Source organism: Benincasa hispida, chromosome 5, assembly GCF_027475165.1.
Source record: "Benincasa hispida cultivar pf3 chromosome 5, pf3_genome.v1.1, whole genome shotgun sequence".
In the NCBI taxonomy this organism is placed as follows: Eukaryota; Viridiplantae; Streptophyta; class Magnoliopsida; order Cucurbitales; family Cucurbitaceae; genus Benincasa; species Benincasa hispida.
This window is the reverse complement of record NC_143482.1, coordinates 13,420,555-13,435,982: the sequence shown is the minus strand read 5'-3', so window position 1 is coordinate 13,435,982 and position 15,428 is coordinate 13,420,555. Positions and strand designations below refer to the sequence as shown.

The window sequence follows — 15,428 nt, the reverse complement described above, 5'->3', positions numbered from 1 at the left end:
AGCCACTTGAGCAGAAAGTGTGGCTATTGCGTTGGAATGGATAGAATTAACGTTCTGTGATCTCTTCTTCCTGTCAGCTCTTCCATCATACGTATCATCCACCCATTCCATATTGTGTTTAACAATGCGGTCTAGTATCTCTTTAGCCTCAGTGTAATATTTTTCCATAAGTCCACCAGCTGCTGCTGCGTCTGTTGCCATCTGCGATGCTCTATTCAATCCTCCATAAAACATCTCCATTTAGATAGTTAGAGGTAGTCCATGGTTCGGGCAATTCTTGACCAAGCCCTTAAAACGCTCCCATGCGGTGCTTAAGGTCTCAACATCTTCTTGTTCAAAGTTCATAATCTCTTGACGCCTCCTCGCATTGGTGGTAGGTGGGAAGTATTTTTGCATAAATTTTTCCACCTTCTCCCAGGTGGTGATTTCACTAGGCTCCAGTGAGCTCACCCATTGTTTTGCGTCATCACGCAAAGAATAGGGAAACAAGGACAGCCTTATCGCCTCTGGGGTGATTCCAGGAATCACAAATGAATTACACGTTTCCAGGAAACGCTTCATGTGGGCGTAAGGATCTTCACCACGACCACTCCCAAATTATCCAACAGACTAGAGCATTTGGAGCATAACATATTTCATCTCGAACCTAGTTCCATTCGGTGTTGGGTATATGATTCCTGGAGAGAAATCATACAGTACAGGGGACGCATACTCTCTCATGGGATGCGTGCTACTATTCTCCATCAGGATTGGATTCTGTGCAGCATGAGCTAGTTGTTGATTTACCTGTTCTTCCGCCGTTGCTCGTTGCCCATTCTTTTGTCTGAGAAATTACTGCTTCAACCTTCGACGACGGTTGGATCGGTTCTTATGCCGGAAGGTCCTTTCGATCTCGGGGTCGTATCTGAGTTCAGGAGTGCTCTCCCTACTCATAAATGTTCACAAGCTTAGGCTTCGATTGTAATATCCCTCGACCGAAGCATTCCTACAACAGATACAAACAAAATTTCTGGTTAGTTTTGTTTCATAATCCCTGGCAACGGTGCCAAAAACTTGTTCGTTGCTATCGTTATTTATTCTAGGAGTATTTTGTATAAAATAAATTGGAAGAATAAATTCTAAGTATAAGTGATGCGTTTACGCTTTGATACGTTTAAATATTTGTAACGCGTTGGGGCGTCAAATATATGCAACAGAACGCACACAACTCTTAATGATGTTCAAGTTTTCCTAAACCAGACCCAAGTATAAATCTAATTTAGGTTTCTGGTAAGTCCAGGGTCGAACTCAGGGATTCAGTTAACCAAACGCAAACCTTGCGTGGTATCGACTATAGGGGTTTTCCTAAATAAATGTGAGAAATGTATTAAATAAATGTGAGAGTTGAGTAGTTAGTGATGGATCACGTGAGAATGGAGTTTAATGTAAGTGGACGCGTCGGTCTAAGATGAATGTACACAAACCAGGATGTGATGTGGATGAGATGGAGTGATTTTCTTATCTTTTGTTCATGCGTTAGACTTCATTCAACATTTCTCAATGCGAATGACATACAAAACCTATCTCTAGGATGCATGCGTCTATCACAGAATGCAATAGACACCAGTAAGTCTATCTTTAATTGTACTAGGTGTCCTACTTGATGCAACTTAGTTATTCTTTCGAACAATCTAAGTTAAAGATGCTTTTTACCAATTTGTCAAGTTGGCTTGAGCGTTGGAATGAAGTTTGGCATAAAGTATTAATGCGTTCAACATAAACAAGAAATAAACAATGACAAGTATGATGGATCAAATATATGAATTTTATAAAGAAACAGAGAGTCTTTACAAAAGCAATATTTAATCAAATGAAGTGAAAAAAAATAAATGAGATGAAGGAAACTGAGTCAAGCCAAAGAATACAATCTCTTGTATTTATTTGGCTCAATCTCGTTGTGTACAATCACTTGTATAGGAATTGGATGAAGTGTCTTTCTCAAGAGTGGCTTCCTCCGCTCCCTGACTGGCGGTGGTGGTGGTTTTCAACCCTTCTGATCATCTGGCACCACAGCACAGCTTCTAAGAACTAAAACTATGACTACAATATACAGAAAGTAAGGATCTTGATAATTTCTGAACTTCTTGACTCTAGAGGGACTTCATCTATTTATAGGCGTTGGTCACGTCCACTTGGTGAATGGGCAACATTAAAGTCCATGCCCTGATCAGCATTAAAGTGCATGCCCTAATTAGCCGCCTGACTCTCGGAAGCTTTTCAGACGCCGCCTGCTGCAAGTGCCCATACTTGCAAATGATGATGTGACACAATTAGCTTGGAACAATGAATCTTCTCTACATCGAACTCCCTCCGACGCATGGCCCATGCGTTAGGGATTTTCCTGCGGCACTTGTCTAATGCGTTAGCGTTAATCCTTACATTGAAATCCTGCAATATAATGTGTTAGTGCCGCGATATTTAGTAATAAAACTTCTTTTGCATGAGTGCTATTGTTTGAATAAATCCATGCGTTTCTTCTAATAATGAGGAGAATTTATCGTTAAAAACCTTAGTTGTTCCAACTTAAGAGCAAAAATAACTTGTATTTCTACAAGTTATCACCACCGCCAAATTTGAATAATGCTTGTCCTCAAGCATTCCAAAATAATTCTTTGTTATCTCCTTTGTCTTAAGTGTGCAGAGTTCGCCTCTCATCATATTCAATCATAAGCTTGAGATAAGAGTTTGAAAAATATCACTCAGATTGACTCTTTTCTAAAAGGACTAATGTTTAGTTTTAGGTGCAGCAGGCCTTTTATCACAACTCCTTTCATTTCTCAAAACATTCTCGTTTTTTCTAAACCAACAATTCTTTAGATGTACATTTTAAGATAAATTCCAGATAAAAAGAAAAAAAATAATTATGAATTTTTACTTCACCCATGCATTGTTCCAGGTATCCCACTTTCGTTTTGACTTGCCCCCACGGGTGTCATGCGAGCATCCAACTATGGGTGAGAACCCTTCACAACTAAACTCATATCTAATATTCATGCGTTTCAAGATATAATTTCTTCAGACTAGATAGAGGAGTTATATGGGACGCATTGGTCTAGGAGACTTAACTTCGTTTTGGCTTACCCCCACGGGTGTCATGCGAGCATCCAACTACGGCTAAGTGTCTGTTGCAACTAAACTCATGCCATTTTAAGGTTTTTCTTTTGAAGTAATGACAGAGGAGTTGTGTTTAACATTTTTCTTATTTTGTTCCCTTTTATTTGTGATGTACCCGTTTGATGCGTCTTAACTCGGATTTCCGTCATCTCCAAATTTGGAGATGAGCTACTCATCCCAAATTTGGAGATGAGCTAAATCCTCATTGCTAAAAGAGAAACAGAATTTCAAAAAGGCTTTGAGAGTCTGAAAGGAGTTTGACTTAAAGCTTGCACGTGTTAGAAGGTAAACATAACCTGTTTAGAGAAGTTCAAGCCTTGTTGATTTTCCTAACGCCTACTCTATACTTATAGATTTCATATAGTTGATATCATTGAGGTCAGGCAAAGCACAAGAATTAGAAAATATCTAAAGAACAAAAATCAAGTATGCCAAGGTCAAACGCAAGGAACAAAATGATAGGAATTTCTCATTCATTTTCATAAATTCACATGAAGTAAACAAACAAGTCAAGCAGATACAAAAGAACAATTAAATCAAAATACAAAATAACCGAACACCCCAAAGCTCTATTGTGCTAGCGCGTCATCTCTACGTTCTTCCTCAGGGTCTTCATCCATAAAACGTAGGGGGTTTCTAAGATGGGCAGGCAGTGGAGGCAGAGCAAACATTCCAACCAAGACCTGATTGATGTATTGCATTGTGTAAACAAATTTTAATTAAATTAATAATTAATCAATTCTCCAATTAATTAATTATCAAATTAAATATCAAATATTTAATTTAACCTACAAATGAATCATATTCAATTATATTTCTCTCATAACCTATAGTTTTAATGTGCATCAAATACATTAATCTATAGTTTTAATATGAATCTAATTCATATTAAATTAATATTTGAACTCTTTCAAATATTTAATTTTTTCATAAATTAATATTGAATCATATCCAAAATTTAAAAAAATATAAACTTATGTATCACTATTCATTATATTATTTCCCTAAGTGAATTTGAACATTTCAAATTCTATTAAGACATAGTTACCTCAATTCCCTTTACAAGCTAGGAAGGGGAACTCATGGACCTGTAGTTTAGAAGCTCCAACGATATGAAATTAATTGGCTAAACTCATTAACCAAATTAATCAATATTCGTAATTGTGGGTACACTCCACTAAAGACCCAAAACTGCACTCCTCATTGTAGATATATTTATATGTCCACGAATATAGACCAATAACAACAAGTTAGTCATTCACGAGTGTTCGTAACACCAGTTGGGTCAAATTATCGTTTTACCCCTAGATTACCTCTGTATCCTTAAGTACTAGTGCTCTTCTAATGAACAACCTATTTATGGTCCAGCCATTAAACAGAAACCCTCTCGAACTAGTGAGAGGGTAGGGCCATTTGTTCAAGTCCCGAAGACACCACTTAAGGGAACATTTATCTACGTACTTTAAAGTCGAGAAGGAGTGAAATACATCTAGTATTTTTATGTTCCCAACTCCCCGCTCGATCTTGTCCCCAAAATGGTAGGCTTATTGAGGCAGCAAATTGGCCACTTCACGCATGCAAATCAAAGGACAGTCCCTCGTGAATAGAAGTTTATAATAGACTAAGGATTAAGACTAAGTTGCCTAGGTCATCCTATTGAAATAAAATATTCCCACTCACTTTTCATCTATTCCGTAGTCCAGTCTTATACAAACTCATTGCATAAGATATTCCCACTCACTTGTCATCTATACAAACACATTGGATCTTTGCATTTGTATCAAAATATAAAGTGGGTCGTATCCATAGTATCACCAGGATAAGGTATCCAGACTTAACCCTACTCTATAGACCCTTTAAGCTGTATCTTGAACATTGATCATTGTATATCTCTACATACAGTTCAAGATTCATAAGACAATCTAAGATGATGGTTTATTGGATTTAGGGTTATTAAGACAAAATGAATACCTTGAATCCTAGGGACCGGTTAATTAGTATTTCTATTTAGAATTCCTACCATTGATGTGTAAAACCTAATGATTAGGACGTAGAGTAAAAGATAGTTATAAACTGTATAAACCTCTTTTTCAGGGATTATTAAGGGTAAAATAATAAAGACTACGCACACACATGCATGAGGGATGGAAGGTTTCAATTTACTTTTACTTGATGGAGAATGGTGGTTAAATATTTTCATTGATTTTATTTTCGTATCATTTGAATTATATAGGGTGAACTCACTATTTGCTTCAATTGATCAATAGTTGATTTTGTTTTATTTTGTTTAAGGACTAGCAAAAACTTAAGTTTAGACGTATTTGATAGCACACAAAGTGAGTTATCATTAGGCTTTAGTATATGAACTTCCCAGATCAAGGATTCAAAATTCAAATTTGACACATGGGGGCCTCGACATTACTGTACTATCTAACAACATCATCTTTACTTTTTTTGAACTTCTTCTAAGAGTGAATACTATCCTTACAAATTAACACAAGTTCTATCAACATGCTCTTTCTTCAACCACATACTTCATAGGAAAATTCTCATAAGAGGCCACCAAACATAAAACTTTTCTAAGCTAAACATGATTAATTTTGGAGTTCCTATGATTGAATCTTTGAAAAAGAAGATGCATATTGTTGATATAGATAAAAACTATCAATTATAAGCCTTTTTAAACCATGCTTTCATATACTTAGGAATCTTCTTATTCTGACGTGATCTCTTTTCATTCATGTACCCCTCTAGAACTTGAGTGTTATAATTTAGGCTAGTTTTGAGGGTTATTTTTATTGTTTTCATGTTTATATTCGGTGATATTACTGATTTCAAGCATTTGGATCAAAAGTAGAGTTTTCAGTGAAATCAATGAGCTAATTAGATAGTTAGGACAAAAATCGAGTCTAGGAGTAAGGAATTGAAGACTTTGGGGGAAAAAAGAAGGAAAAACATATCAAAATGAAGTGCTATAATGTGTCGTGTCATTTTGTTTGGGGCGGTAACGTGCTACATCTTTTGATAAAAATTGAAGGAATCAAACGCAAGGGTTTCTAGAGGGACAATTCTGTAAATTTAAGGGACAACCTCGAGACTTTATAGCTAGGGTTTATATAAATTGATAATTTTCAACCGATTTTTGTGTAGACTTTTCAAATGGCAAAAGATTTATACGTAATTTTTGCTCAGTTTTAGATACGGTGTACATGGGTTAGGTTGGGTTTGATGGATTGAGGGTATTTTCTGGACCAACTCGAAAATTCAGATTGGTTTGATTGACAACCCAAATCACTAAATAAAGTTTCCAACCAAACCCAAATCAATCCTTAAAATTCGGGTTGGGTTGGGTTGGGTTGGTTTGTCGGGTTATAACTTATTTTTATTTTTATTTTTAATGAAAAATATATAAATTTATGTACAACACACGACTAATAACTAAAATCTCATAAAATTAAAATGCTAAATATCAAATATCTATGATATTTATGGTAAACTTTAAACAAAGACAAATATCATAACAATTTTAAAAGAAAAATATTAAAAAATCACAAATTAATCAATACAAAATAATCAAACTTTAAACAATGAATATATATATATATATATATAATTTGGGTTGGGTTGGGTCAACCCAATTTTTTTAGCCAACCCGCAACCCAACTCAATAAAAATAGAAAAATTCAACCCAACCCAATCCAATCCAAGAACAAAACTAACCCAATCCAACTCTTACATTTTGATTGGGTAGTTTGGGTTGTCAAGTGATTTAAAAACCCCTAGTTTTGGAGAGTTTGGGAGCACTATTGGAAGCCAATTAAGGAATTCAAGGCTCGCAATTGTAGACTTCATAGCAGAAATAAAAATCTGTTTGAATTGACTTGAGAAAAAATTATTTTTAAAAAAACTCATTTTTATTTAAATATTTTTGACAAAATTATTAAAACTACACTTCAATATCTATTTTGAGTGATTGCCAAGTACTTCAATTTTTTTTTAAAATAATTTATTTTTTAAATTAAATATTTGAAAACACATTCTAAACCATCATAAGTATGTGAAATGTGTCAGAGAGTTTTCTCTACTTCTCGTCTACCATGGTAGTTTTCTTTATATATCTTTCTAGAAGAGTTTATGGTTTTTATTGTGTATGTGTTTGGGATTTTACTTTTGCTTTAATTTAGAGACTCATTCATATTTATGCAATAATTTATACATGCTTTTATGAGCTTAATGCCTATAATCTCTAAATTACAGGTTATTTGATTAGTTAGTTTAAATTGTTTCTCGAAAGAGAGAAATTAGACTAGAACATGAATTGCATGACTAAAGAGAAGTTTAGGGTCTAGTAGTGACAAATGTGAACATATTACATAACTGATCACTATTGGAATGATTTGAATCTGATATGTGGAATGATTTGAATCTGATATGTGGTATTTTAAACGACCAAATATAGAATCTCTCAATACTCAAGTTATTTACGCAATTATTGTTGGCTTTTTGACCTTTAATCTCAAATTAATTAATTTTAATTAATTAATTAATGTTTTGATGATAACAGACATAATTTTGTTTACTAATAATTTCAATATATTGAATAGTATATAGCGTAAAGCTTGAAACAATAATTTCAACGCCTCTTGAATCACCCAAATAGAGTTCAAACGAAAAAGATATAGCAAAAAGAAGCGTAATGGAAAAATACCCGAGATAGTGACGTGGCAGCCAAATCATTAAATTGGACTTATTGCAGAGTGTCACTTGGAGCTATGGGTGAGTGACAAATGAGGCCTTAAATTTGCAATTGGTAGATTTTAGTTTTATTAAAAGAAAAGAAAATTAAAAGAAAATGATTTTGCAAAGGGAGATTTTCAAAAATAAAAAAATAAGGAAAACTATTTACACAAATAACAAAATTGGTAGAGGCTTATAAAAGTTATCAATGTCTATTAGTGATAGAAACTAATAGAAGTCTATTATTGATACTATGTGATAGAAGCGAATAGAAGTCTATCAGTGTCTATTAATGTTTTTTTACTATTTCGGTAAATAATTTGACTTTTTTTTATTTCAATTTGGGAAATTTTTTTTTTTTGCAAATTTTATATATAAAAAAGGAAAAATTAGAAAAAGTGACCGTTTATTGAGGATTTTATTAATATATATATATATATTCTTCTTTTATTTTTACTTTTAATATTTACCTTTCATTTTACTTTTTGATTAATCCAATGGCTCAAATTGAAATCTGACTTTTATCCCACTTTTCTCTCTTTTTAAACTTCATATTCCCCAAATTTCCAACAACATTTCACAACTTTACAATCCTAAAAAATTGTAAAAGACCCCATTGTTGATCTCTCTCAAAGTTCTCAAATTTCTTTATTTTTATCTTGTTATTGAGAGAATTTTTGTTGTATTGTGAAGATTAAATATTATGGAGATTAAATATTGTGAGCTCAAACTTGTATACTCTCTTTGTTTAGAGAGTTTTATTATGTGATTTATAGCTTTAAGAATATTGTAACGGTTGGATCCTAACCCGTGGAAATAATTGGGTTTGCTCTTGAACCCGTAAAAGGAGCAAAGTAGCGGTTCGACTTTTATCCATAGAAAGAATCAAAGGAGATTTTCAATAAAAATTCCAAGAGGCGCTTGGAAAAGTGGTTATAGGCCATGTTTGACCGAACCACTATCAAAATTTTGGTGTGTTCTTCTCTAACTTTTTTCTAATTATTTTTTCATTTAATTTTAATTGCATGCTTTTGTTGGTTGAGATTGATTAAGTATACTGTTACATAATTTTTATTAATCTTGTTATTTAGCATCAAGTAAGATTTTTATTTAATTTAATTTTAAAATACTTAATTAGTTTAAATTGATCATAATTAGTAAAAAGGTTTAACTAAACCCTATTCATCCCCCTCTAGGGTTGCCATATCGGTCCAATAATTGATATTAAAGTGAGGTTGTTCATCTTGAAATTTAATTTTCTTGATAAACTTTATTGTTAGAGCAATATGACAAACCTAGTTGTAAATGGAATTGTAGAAGACCAATCTACCTTTAGACCTTCTTTTTTTTATAGTTCAAATTACGCATATTGGAAAGCTAGAATGAAAATTTATTTGCAATCTGATGACTATAATTTGTGGTTAATTATTGTTAAAGGTCCATATGTAGCCATCAAAAAGGTTTGATAAACCTAAATTTAAAGAATAGTATGATGAAAATGAAATGAAAAAGTGTTCTTTTAATATTAAGACTATAAATTGCTTGTATTGTGCTTTGAGCAAAGATGAATTTAATAGAGTATCTATGTGTTCTTCAAGTCAATAAATTTGGAATAATCTTGAAATTACTCATGAAGGAACAAACCAAGTTAAAGAGTCTAAAATTAACATGCTTGTTCATAATTATGAATTATTTAAGATGGATGCTAAATGTTTACTAGATCTACTAACATCATCAATGCTTTGAAAATACTTGGTAGAGTTTATACAACTTTAAAAAATATTAGAAAGCATTTTAGGTCTCTATCTAGGACTTGGAAAACAAAGGTGACGAAAATCCAAGAAGCAAAAGATCTCATTAAACTTCTATTAGAGGAACTCATTGGCTCACTCGTGATCCATGAGATTACTATGAAGGAACACTTGGAGGATGAGCCAAAGAAGAAAAATAGCATTGCATTAAAAACAATTTTCATGGAAGTTGACTTCGAAGATGAAGATGCCCTTGATGAAGATGATGTTGCCCATTTTTCACGTAAATAAAAAAATTTCATCAAGAGGAAGAAGCAATTCAAGAAACACTATCAACCCAAAGAGAGTCAAAAGGTGAGAAGAGCAAAAAGAATGAGGTGATTTGCTATGACTGCAAAAAGCTGGGTCACATAAGAACAGATTGTCCTCTCCTCAAATCATCTAAGAAATTCAAGAAGAAGACAATGAAGGCTACTTGGGGTGATAGTAGTGAAAGTGAAAGCGAAAGTGATTTTGAAGAATTAGCACGAATTTGTCTTATGGCTCATAATGAAAAAAATAATGAACTTGATGATGGGGTAACTCTAGAACTCCCATCATATGATAAGTTGTTTGAAGCTTTTGAAGGTATGCAAAATGACATAGAAAAACTTAGTTCAAAATATGTTATGCAATACTTTGACTAGTGAAAAGAAGTTTTTACTTGATGAAATTGCTTGCTTTAAAAAAAATTAGCATGTTGTGCAAATTGATGGAATAAATCTCTTATGATAAGCATGTTCGTGATTGTGATAAGAAAAATGCGTTGCTTGATAAAGTTAGATTTCTTAAGCATGATGGCTGTGAAAAGGATAATTTGATTAAATCGCCTAAAGAAAATGAATTAAATATTTTGCAAGAACTTGTAAGGCTATAAAGTCTATTAAAAAGTTGACAATAGGTGCTCAAAGATTGGACAACATAATTGAAGTAGGTAAGCCTTTTGGTGATAAGAGAGAAGGCTATATTGATGAATGTTCTACTCCTTCAAGTTCTAAAACTATATTTGTTAAATAATCTCCTTGTGCCTAAACTTAATATGCCTAAAGTTGTGTCTAATCATGTAAATGTTAGTTTTGTGCCTATATATCATAATTGTGGTGTTGAAGGTCATATTAGACTTTAGTGCTTTAAATTGAAATATGCTCACATTAGTTCAAGAAGATCCTTTTTCAAAGAGCAAAGTTTTATAATGTTCCAAGAAAGAATTTCTCCAAGAAGAGTAAAGTACATAAATTTGTTGTTAGAGATAAATCCTTGTATAATGTTGTTTGCTTTTCTTGTGGCAAGTATGGACATAAAACTTATTCTTGTTATTTGTGTAGATACTATGCTTTTAATGCCAATATAAAAATGAAATGGATCCCTAAGTTTGTAAATGCTAACACTCTTGAACCCAAACAAGTATGAGTACTAAAGAATCAAACTTTATTATTATTTTTTTTTTGTTTGTAGGTTTGTTTGAAAGTCTTCAAGAAAAATAGATGGTACTTGGATAAAGGTTGCTCATAGGGGTGGAAACGGTTGAGTTTGGTTTGGTGGTCAAACCGAACCGAATCAAATTTTTTAAAATGTGAAACCAAACTAAACCGATTTATTGGTTCAAACCGAACTGAACTGAAGCAGTTCGGTTTGGTTCCAAATTCGATTTTGACATTTTAAAAAAAATCCATGTTATATTCTTTTTTAATTAAAAATGGCTCGGTTCGGTTCGGTTTTACTCTTTTTTAAATATATAAATAAATAAATATATATATTAGTTAAAAACTGTTTGGTTCAGTTTCAAATTCGATTTTCGAAAGTGAAACCAAACCGAACCGAATTAATTCAGTTTTAAAATTTCTTCAAATAGGATCGAACCACATTTTTTGGTTTCACTGAGTTTTCGGTTCGGTTTTTTAGAAACGATTCAGTTTTTGTAGTTTGAATGAACACCCCTAGTTGCTCAAGGCATATTACGAGAGACAAATCTAAGTTCATCTCTTTCTTTAAAAAGGATGGAGGCATGATATCATTTGGTGAAAAATTATTGGTAAGGGTAATGTAGGTAATTAAGCTTCTATCTTGATTAAAAATGTGCTTTTAGTTGATGGTTTAAAATATGATTTACATGATATTAGCCAATTGTGTGATAAAGGATTTAGAATTGTGTAAAAAAGAACCGCATCATTGAAAATGCTAGTGATAGAAGAATCCTATTGGTTGGAAATAGGGATGAAAATGTATACACTATTGATTTGAATGATTACGCTATTAGTGATAAATGTCTTTTGGCTTTGCATGATGATTCTTGGTTATGGCATAGAAGATTAGGGCATACTAGCATGTACTTAATTTCAAATATTTCCAAGAATTCTTTGGTTAAAGGTCTTCCCATATTTAAATTTAAAAAGGATAAAGTTTGTGATACTTATCAAATGGGTAAACAAACTAAGTCCTCTTTCAAATCTAAAAATGTGATTTCCACTACTAACTCTTACAACTATTATATATGGACTTATTTGGCCCTACTACAATTGTTAGCTTTGGAGGGAACTATTATGCATTTTTTATAGTTAATGATTTTTCGAGATTTACTTGAGTTTTGATGATAAAACATAAGGATGAAGCTTTAAAAAGTTTTATTAGTTTTGGCAAATGAGTTCAAAATGAAAAAGGAATTTTCATTTCTACAATTAGGATTCATCATGGAGGTGAATTTTATAATGATGTTTTTAAAACTTTTTGTGAAGAAAATGGTTTTTTCTCTTAATTTTTCCTCTCCAAGAACTCCTCAACAAAATGGTGTTGTTGAAAGGAACAATCTATTTTGCAAGGATTTGCTAGATCAATATTGTATGAGTATGATCTACCTAAATATTTATGGGTGGAAGTCGTTAATACTACTTGCTATGTTTTAAATAGAGTTTTAATTAGACCATCTTTAGATAAAATTCCTTATGTGCTTTGGCATGTCAAAATTCCAAAAGTTGGATATTTTAAAGTTTTTTTTTTTTTGTTGCAAATGTTTTATTTTGAACAACAAAGAAAAACCTAAAAATTTAATTCTAAGACAGATGTTGGTATTTTCTTAGGATATTCCTCTACTAGCAAAGTTTATAGAGTTTTCAATAAGAGAACTTTAGTTATTAAAGAATCTATGCATGTTGTGTTTGATGAATCTTGTAATATTGTTTCTAATAAGTCTATTTGTAGTGATGATTTAGAAAAAGATTTTGGAGATTTACTTGTTAGTGATAAAGGCAAAGAAATTGTCTCAAGTATGTAAGAAGTAAGCATTAATGAAAAGAACGAAGATAGTTCTTTGTTTATGCCTAAAGAATAGAGATATGCTCCATCCCTTCCCAAGAATTGGATTCTTGGTGATTCCAAACTAGGTGTGAAAACTCGTTCTTCTCTTAATTTATTTAGTAATCTTGCTTTTGTTTCTCAAGTTGAACCTAAAATTTTTAAAGATGCAGAATGTGATGAGTATTTGATTTTCGCTAGAAGGATTAAATCAATTTGAAAGGAACAAAGTTTGGGAATGAGTCCTTAGGCTTTCTAATGTTTCTATAATTGGAACTAAATGTGTCTTTAGAAATAAGATGGATGAAAATGGAAATATCATTAGAAATAAAGTTAGACTTGTAGCTCAAGGCTATTGTCAGGAGGAAGGTATAGATTATGAAGAGACTTTTGCATCAGTTGCTAGATAGAAGCTATTAGAATGTTGCTTGCTTTTGCCTCTTATAAGAATTTCATTTTATATCAAATGAATGTGAAAAGTGCATTTTTAAATGGTTGTATTGTGGAGGAAGTTTTTGTAGAACAACCTTCCGGTTTTGAAAGTTTTTATTTGCCTAATCATGTCTATATGTCGAAAAAGGCTCATTATAGCTTAAAACATGCTCCAAGAGCTTGGTATGATAAAATTAGTAACTTTTTACTTGAGAATAACTTTAAAATGGGAAAAATTGATATTACTCTCTTAAGGTCAAAGAAAATGACATGCTTATAGTGTAAATGATATTATTTTTGTGCTACTAATCCATCTTTGTATGAAGAATTTTTTAAGTGTATGCATAGTGAATTTGAGATGAATATGATGGGAGAACTTAGTTTCTTCCTTGGGCTCTATATCAAACAACTCAAGGATGGTATCTTTATATGTCATGAAAAATACACAAGGAATTTACTCAAGAGGTTCAAATTCAATGAAGGTAAAATTGTAAAAACTCCTGTGAGCACTACCACTAAGCTTGATGTTAGGTTTTGGGTGGTTGGTAATATTTGTTTAAGCGTCTCAGATGTTCTGAAAATTGACTCTACGTTGTTGCTTTCAGGAAAATGAATGTTTTTGGAAATTCTGCAAGATTTTTTCATTATCAGTTTTTTTCCTTTTTAGTGATATTCTGCTGATATTTTTTTCCTTTCTGGCTCCCGATTGCTATGCAATTTAGGGTTGGTCAACTTTGTTTCAGCTGCTCATATTTCAAAAGTTCTTTATTCTCTAAATACATCTATCGTATTATTCTTTATTCTTTTGAGCTCATATTGTGGAAGAACATTCTATGTGTTCGGTCGGTTATGTAATGCATTGACAAATCTGAATTCTCTTGTTCTTGATCACATTTTTTGTATTCTTCTCTTTGTAGGCAAGACGATTTGTTGAGAAGGGATTCTCAAACTTAGGAGGAGTCTAATTCATTCAAGAAAAAAGGACTTTGCATTTAAGGGAAAGATACAACTAGAGTGGTAAGGAGAATCACGACTTATTGATGAACTCTCAGAATCAGTTAATGTTGATGAATCTCATAACTCGTCGATTGTAGTTGCCTATCGAGATCTTTACAAGTAGAAGTGTGAGGATGCTAAGGTCCTTAATGTTCAAAAGAGTAGAATAAAATCCCTTATTACTTATAATACTTGTCTTATGTTTGTTATCTTTGATTTAAAACGTGAACTCATTTAAGTTAAAGTTGAGAAAGAGTCAATATGTAAATCCGTACATATACTAAATTCTAGAACTGATAAGCTCGATCAAATCCTCTTTGAAAGTAAGGCTCGCGGTATTGGGTTCACTGGTTCCAACATCTAAAAAAAGAAGACAATATTTAGACAAAGGAAAACAAAAAATTGTTTTTTCAGAGAACAAAAGCCTTGGAAGAACTCGTAGCTTGAATGTTCCACCACGAGTCAATTTCGAAATAAGAACCACGTGAATAGAGTGCATTGGATCTATCATTTTTGTGGTAAAAGAGGCCATATAAGGCTCTCTTGTTACAAGTTATATGGAATTCCTTATCATGGGAAACTCTATAAATTTCTTGAGACTACCTACAACAGAAAACAAAAGACTCCCCTTGTGAAGAAAGTGTGAAAAGTTAAATCCAACTCAAATCTTTATAATATTTTTCTCACATCTCTTCGATCTTCTATCAAATGTGATTTTTTTTTATTTTTTTTATAGTGGATGCTCAAGACACATGACTAGTAAAAAGAGCTATGTTTCTTGTATTAAGTCAGTTGGATCAGGTTAGGTCAATTTTGGTGATGGAGCCAGATGAAAGATTATTGGTAAAAGAAAGTTAAACTCTCAAGGATTACCTGTTCTGGATGATATAGTGCTGGTAGAGAGCTTGACTGCAAACCTTATTAGCATAAGTTAACTCTATGATCAAGGGCTAAATGTAAACTTTACCAAGGATGGTTGTGTTGTCACAGACATTGCTACATCTCTGGTCATGACAATTAAGCGCTTTTCAG

General features: G+C 32.5%; 1 non-coding gene across 1 annotated transcript; it reads left to right on the top strand.

Moving 5' to 3' along the window:
• The first annotated feature begins 256 nt into the window (after positions 1 to 256).
• LOC120070045 (small nucleolar RNA R71) lies at positions 257 to 359 on the top strand. Its single transcript, XR_005479774.2, has one exon. It is a non-coding gene; the product is annotated as a small nucleolar RNA R71 (small nucleolar RNA).
• Positions 360 to 15,428: the final 15,069 nt, after the last annotated feature.